At 38.2% G+C, this 7,500-nt stretch overlaps 1 protein-coding gene across 1 annotated transcript in view; it reads right to left on the reverse strand.

The window, feature by feature from the left end:
- Positions 1–7,500, reverse strand: part of LOC122256595 (uncharacterized) — a 1,026,286-nt gene that overhangs the window by 857,983 nt on the left and 160,803 nt on the right. The gene's annotated exons all lie outside the window — the stretch shown is intronic.

The following is a 7,500-nucleotide window of genomic DNA, read 5'->3' on the forward strand; positions in this document are numbered from 1 at the left end:
TTCATTAATTAACGATAGTCACAAAAAAAAATCTTTAGTTACCCTTACAATTATAATCACAAGAATAAATATCCAGTAATGACAAATATAAAAAAGAAACTGCAAAGAATGGTAAGTAAACCGAAGTGATCAAAAGATTAAGATAATTAGTGTTTGCAAGAAGAAGAAAAAAAATCCAATTTCCAATATGGAAGACGAGGGTCCCGAGGCACCGACGCATTGGCACGCTAGTCGCCAGCGCTTCCGCAGGAGAGCCTTAGCTCGGCCTTGTTCATTGTTTTGTCTCTTTTTTTCTTTCTTTATATTCTTGGTTTATTTATTTATCTATTTTTGCTTGCATATAGCATGACTGCTTGTTCTCCAATTGTCTGTTTATTAAGGGAAACACACACACACACATACGCACACATACGCGTACACACACACACACACACACACACACACACACACACACACACACACACACACACACATACACACACACACACACGCACACGAAATTCCTCAAAAGTCTTAGTTTCAATCGACACTATAGAACTAAAAACAAGTGCCTAATGCGCCAAACGAGACAATCCAATAAAATACGAGTCGCTCAAGAGATCCAATACTTGAGAAAAAAAATAACTAGGCTTCACTGTCAACAGGATGTTCACTTTCCCCACAATTTCATACTGATTCCGAAGAACGTGATGATCTTAGGCTAGAGAATATTACGGGAGAGGAGGGGGAGGGGGGAGGGGGGTCTGGAATGGGGAGGAGGGGAGGAGGTCTGGAATGGGGAAGGGGAGGGGAAAGGGGGGGGGTGTCTGTGCCTTCTGTGGAGAGGGACGGTTTATGTCTTGGTGTGAACTTCGGTTTCGTCGGAATATTATTTTATTATCATTACCTTTTGTTATGTAAATATCAATACTGTTATTATACTGAGACCTATATTATCATGATTATTGTTATCATCAATATCTTTATCATCATTATTTCATTATGATTATTATTATCATTATTATCACCATCGTAAATACTGATGTTACTGCTGTTTGTTTGGTTGTTTTGTTATAGTGCAGTCACAGGAAGACACACACACACACACACACACACACACACACACACACACACACACAAACAGTAGGCCACGCGGGATGCGATTCCGATCTGAACGCTGGGCTTACGAGACAGAAACAGTAGCAGCCCGATTGCAGGTCTCTCCGCTTCCACAAAGGATCGGTCGCAAGAGCAGAGATCCCTGCATCTATCTCGAGTCAAGAGTTCCAGGTCAAGGCTTGTATTGTGCACATCGATTTTTTCCTCCACTAAAACCTAACCCTGTTCCCTCCATTCATCCTCTGTTCCTTCTTCCTCTTCCTCTTCCTCTTCAGCCAATCTATCGGCGGAGTGAAGGATCCAAGACAATGTAAACACAGATCAATTCTCATAAATATACAAGGGCCGTGTCGACCTCTATCTCCGCCAGCTGTAATTGTTTTCTACCCGCTAGCATTCCCGTCTGGGTTTATTGAGCTTTTGGCAGCATTCGCATTGCGTTATGGCTGGCGTGTTGTTTCGGTAACTTATTGCGAATGGGGAGCCGGAAACGCTACTTGAGAGCCAGTCTGAAGAGGCGAACTGTGTGGGAAAATATTGCCTGAACTCTAAAGCCATAGGATATTACTTACTCGCGAGATATTAGTGTTAAGGCTTGTATTATGGTACTGCATATTGTGTATTGTTAATTAACGCAACAGACTGTAAAGCTAAATTGTAATTAAGTTGTTTGAGGCTTAAGGTTAGCGAGTTAAGAGCTATTTCTCGATGGTGTAATTAGAAGATAGCTTTGGCTTCTGGGATACTCGCGCAAATAATCTCTCGTTTAATTGCTTCCGGACCTCATTGTCTGCAGCTGATCGATCCGGCGTGAGACAGGCGATTGTGATCTCATGGAGAGGCGTCGTCGGCCGCGGGTCTTTTCCCAGGAGTTGAGACAGTCTTGGGGAGTCTTGGCACTCTGTTCACGGGGCACTTTTTTACGTAATTTTTTTTTACAAGTTTTTTTTTTTCTGCCTGTGGTGTCGTTTTGCTGTAATATTGCTTAAGCGTCATGGCGATTTGATGGACTGAAGGAGATTCACTGATACATACACTACATACACTATCTGTGAACAAAAGCTATTGTTTAAATTTTAGGATTCTTCATTAGGACAGGGGAGAATGTCTTGGGGAAGTTTAGTTACAAAAATATTCTTTTTACTCCCAAAACATGCAACTTCATGCATACTTTGCTTACTTCACAAGGTTATTGGCAAGAAGAAAGAAGGAAAGATGCACATGTATGTAATGTATATATGTATATGTATATGTGTTTGTGTGTACATATATATATATATATATATATATATATATATATATATATATATATATATATATATATATATATATACATACATATATAGACATACATACATACATACATATATATACATATATATATATATATATATATATATATATATATATATATATATATATATATATGTATATATAACACATACATATATATATATATATATATATATATATATATATAATATATATATATATGTACATATATGTACATATATATATATATATATATATATATATATATATATATATATATATATATATATTTATATATGTGTGTGTGTGTGCTTTTGCGTGTTTCTGTGTGTATGTACATAGACGTATATATGTATATATCTTTGTGTATATAATCATGTGGTTAGCAATTAAAGGTGCTGTGCGACTGCTTCAAATGTTTTTACAGTAATCCCTTTACATGTCGCAGCAGAGATGATCCTCATATCATCCTCTATTTACTAATTGAATAATTTTATTTTATTTCTTCTTTTTTGGCGGGGAGGGGGGGGGAGAGGGGACATTTACCGTTTGCAGGCCCTCACAACTGGTTTAATCAATCTAGTTGCAACTTGCTTTACCCTATGCAACCCGAATTGACACCTTTCCCTGTACCTTTTTCACTCTATTCGATACTCGCAGCAAATGTCTCGAGTCCCATATATTCGGACTCCTTCGCCGCGCCTGAAGCTTCGCACGACCGCGTCTAAAAGGGTGGGATTCGGTATTCGAAAACACCGAAGCAAATTTCGAACCGTGGAAGCTAATAGCGACCTTCTTGTTCAAGGGCGGAGAGGTGGTGCCCCGAGGCGCCCTGTCAACCATCAAGCTCAGTTTGAATTACTCGGGAGAAGCAGCAGATCAATGTTTCTCTCGGGGCTTGTAACTAAATATCGCCCCTCCGTGTCATTGCAACTTGTGTTCGCTTCGTCACCGGTTCAGACTCTGCCGCCCTCGTTGGAGGTTGTTGACGTAGAGGGTCTTGCAAGTGCTGTTGCCAGACGCTTTATGGGTGCCGTCAGGGCTGGGGTCTTCGGTCATACTCCGAAAGAGGATGTCATTGAGGATACAGAACGCGACACCTTGGCTGACGGAGAGTGCGATAGCCATTGTGAGACTCGCCTCTATATTGGGTCGCTTATTCTTCCGATAACGCGACTTTTTGGGCCGGTGAACAGTAGGAACTAACGTATATGCAGCTTCCGTTGGCGCCTTTTGTTCCATTATTCATATAAGGTTTTGTGTATTCCGTCTGTGCAGCTCTGTGACTAAATTTTTACCTACGTGGACTATCAAAGCGATGCTGATGTACGGCGTCACGCGTAATTTTTCGAATCCTTGATAAATCTCTTTGTTGGGAGAGTTCTTTGTTTTGTTATTAGGTTTCGATAATAATCCAAGGTACTATAGTTATATCGTGTTTCATAACAATAAGAACAAAGCTTTTACAGTGAGTGTATCTGTTAGTTAGTATCACTGATCTCATCATAATCCTTAGCATTAGTATCATCAATCATAATAGAAATGTAAAAACAACGGAAATAACATTGCACATAAAAGTTGCACTATTGACCACATTACTAAATGAATACACTGATGCCAGAATGGTATATTTGTTGCCACTCTCAAGGCAGAAGAAGGATGGCCTGTGAATAGCGCCGTGCGTTGGCAATGTCATTGGAGGAATTCTGAATGTTTTATATATATATATATATATATATATATATATATATATATGTATATATATAAATATATATATATATATGTATATGTATATATATATAAATGTATATATATATATATATATATATATATATATATATATATATATATATATATATATGTATATATATGTATATATATAACGTGTGTGTGTGTGTGTTATATATGAATAGATAGATAGATGAATGTATAATTAAATATATAAACAAATAGATAGATGGATAAGTATACAGATAAATAGATAAATCACACATCTTTAATCCATGTATGTGAACGTGCGCTAAAAAGACCATCAACCAAGCAACATTCAAGTGGCTTTTGGGTACAATGATGCTTGCAGGTATAGGGTTTTTCAGATTCCTCCACTTCAAGACTTTTCATTGAACGCACAAGGAAAAAGTCGCGAGCTTTGATTGAGTCAAAATCTAGAGAGACGTCGATGTAGCAAAAGACGCGTAGGTTATGGTGACTGGACAGGGTATAGTGAATGGGAATATAATGACTGGTTAGAGTGACAGGTCAGTTTAGGGACGGATCGTGAATGGGAAATAAGGTATTGGTGACGATACGGTGGTTATAGTGTATGTGAACATGCACTGTAAGGACAGTAATATAAAGATGTTACAGTGAAAAAGACAAGCCGGTATAGTGGTTTGGCAGCCCGGGTGAGGGAGAGATAGTGATAAAGATATGAGGTAGTGAAAAGGACATACCATTATAGTGAATACAGTGATAAGGAAATGAAGGTTAAGAAAAAGACACGCAGATTATAGTGATATGACAGGTAAGGTAAGGATATGGTGAACGGAAGATAGTGACGGAAAACAAGATACGGCAGCCATGGTGAGCAGACAGGCGCAAGAAAGGAAAAAGAAAATACATAAAAGAAAGAGAGAGAGGAGAAAAGTCAGAATCCATAGCTGAGGAAGAGTAAAAAAAAAAAAAAAAAAAAAAAAAGATGAGGAAATGAAAGGGAGTTGGATGCATTAGTGGAATTACACAGAAAATGGCGGCCAATGATCGCAAACACTACAAATCATTTCGGAAAAGGGTACACAGGGTCGTTGCATTGTTGCATTGTTGCTTTCCCTGGGGTTGCTGTGGCCATCACGACGTACGTTGGCTTCTGTGGCTGAGGCTGAGTCACCCTCCGCGTCGCCTCGAGTGTCACAACTTCATCCATCAGTCACTGCTTTTATAATCGAGGCCTATCAATTAATCATAGTTTATATCATAACTCTGTATGGCTCGAGGAATCATTGAACCAAGTCTTTGTCGTAAATTAATCTATCGGTAAATATGTATGGACACACACACATACGCACACACACAGACACACACACGCACGCACACACACAAACACACACACACACACACACACCAAGAGTCTTCGATTTTCAAGGCAAGAAAGGGAAATGAAAAGAAGAGAAAAAGAAAATATAGATATTAAGAGAACTATTAGAGAAGGAGAGGGAAATGAAAGAGAAAGTCAGAAGAGAGTGAGAGAGAAAGAGAGAAGAGAGAGAGAAGAGAGAGAGAGAGAGAGGGAGAGAGAGAGAGAGAGAGAGAGAGAGAGAGAGAGAGAGAGAGAGAGAGAGAGAGAGAGAGAGAGAGAGAGAGAGAGAGAGCAAGGAAATAAAGAGAGAGAGATTAAATGGAAAGAAAAGAGAAAGAGAGAAAGAAAGATTAGGAGGAAAGGAAAGAAAAGAGAGAGAGAGAGAGAGAGAGAGAGAGAAAAAGAGAGAGAGGATGAGAAAAAGAAAGAGAGAAAAAGGAAGAAATAAAGAGAGAGAGAGAGAGAGAGGATGAGAGAAAGAAAGAAAGAAAGAGAGAAACAGAGAGAGAAAGGAAGAAATAAAGAGAGAGAGAGAGAGAGAGAGAAAGTGCTAAAATTGAGTAGGAGGAACTAGACTCTGAGTTACGAGGGGTTGAGAGCGGGACTCGAGCGAATATTTTACTCTTCGACATTTTAGATAGAGTCAGGGAAAATCGAGAATTCTTATGAATTCTTATGAAAAAAAAGTAAGTAGAGAATGGTGATGACAATCTAACAAACAGCGAAGTTCAAAACAAAAAAAACTAACGGGCCAGCTATTCATTCAAAACAAGACACCCACAATGTAAACAATATCCTCAGATATACATAAACCCAGAAATGTAAATAGAGGACCCGCTATATCTACTTATCTTCCTTCCTTCCTAAGATAACAGGTAGTCCAAAGGAGTATATAATCACTAAGGATGTTCGTACTATCTTTTTTAGTCATGTCACAAGAAGCCAAGAAACGATGAAATAGTTTCAATAGGATATTACTATGTTGATTGCGATCTGTCGATTCTAAAAATACAACTCATTTCCTTATGTGGATTGAATTAGAGTGCTTTTCTGCGTCAGATCTTCTGACTGTGCCTTCTTTACGGGTCAAAGGTCAAGTTCCAGTAAAAGGAGGAGAGGTTTTCAGCTGTGAGGATTCAGTCATATTAAACAATTTCAGGTTGACTTTGGTTATGGTGTTAAAATCACTGATGGGTTACTATGTGAATTCTATGTTATGGTATGATGATAATGGGAATTTTGATAATTATGATGACGATAGCCAAAATAGGAATAATAATGATAATGATGATTGCAATTGCAATGTTGACAGCAATAATAGAACTAATAATGATAAGGATGATAATCACTACCTTAATGACACTACAGTATTAGCAATAGTAACAATAATGATGATAAACACGATTTAAATAATAGCTGCTGTTATAGTGAAATATCAGGTCGAACATGAAATAAAACGTGCTTTAGACAAATAACCTGATAAACAGCTATAAAGTCTTACGTTCCGAATCATAATCATTTCTTATGGAACGAAGTGGAATTTAATCAGAGCCAAGCAAGTTGCTCTTCCATATCTTTCGTGCGGATGTTGATTATGCTTGGTGTGCAATACTTATGCAATTCCTCTTGATATGCTAGCAAAATGATAGGAATTATATATATTTTTGAGTTACATAGAATCACTGTTGGTTTTGCTGTTAACGGGTTTTCTTCCTAATGATAATAGCGGTGATGATGGTGGTAGTGGTGGTGGAAATGGTTATGATGATGGTGGTGATGGTGATGATGATGATGATGATAATGGTGCTGGTGATGATGATGATGATGATGGTGGTGGTAATGATGATAATGATGATGGTGGTGATGATGATGATGATGATGATAATGATGATAATGATGATGATGGTAATGATAATGATGATGATAAAAGACAAACAAACAAAAAATGAGGAGAAGAGAGAGAGGGAGAAAGAAAGGGGCATCCACACCCCGAAAAATAGCAGCATCTCGCAACTCCACGGGGAAGACTCGCCTAAGTTGAGACACTCGCGGGG

This window comes from Penaeus japonicus, unplaced genomic scaffold (genome assembly GCF_977035675.1).
Source record: "Penaeus japonicus unplaced genomic scaffold, GWHDUDI00000001_assembly GWHDUDI00000020, whole genome shotgun sequence".
Taxonomy (NCBI): Eukaryota; Metazoa; Arthropoda; class Malacostraca; order Decapoda; family Penaeidae; genus Penaeus; species Penaeus japonicus.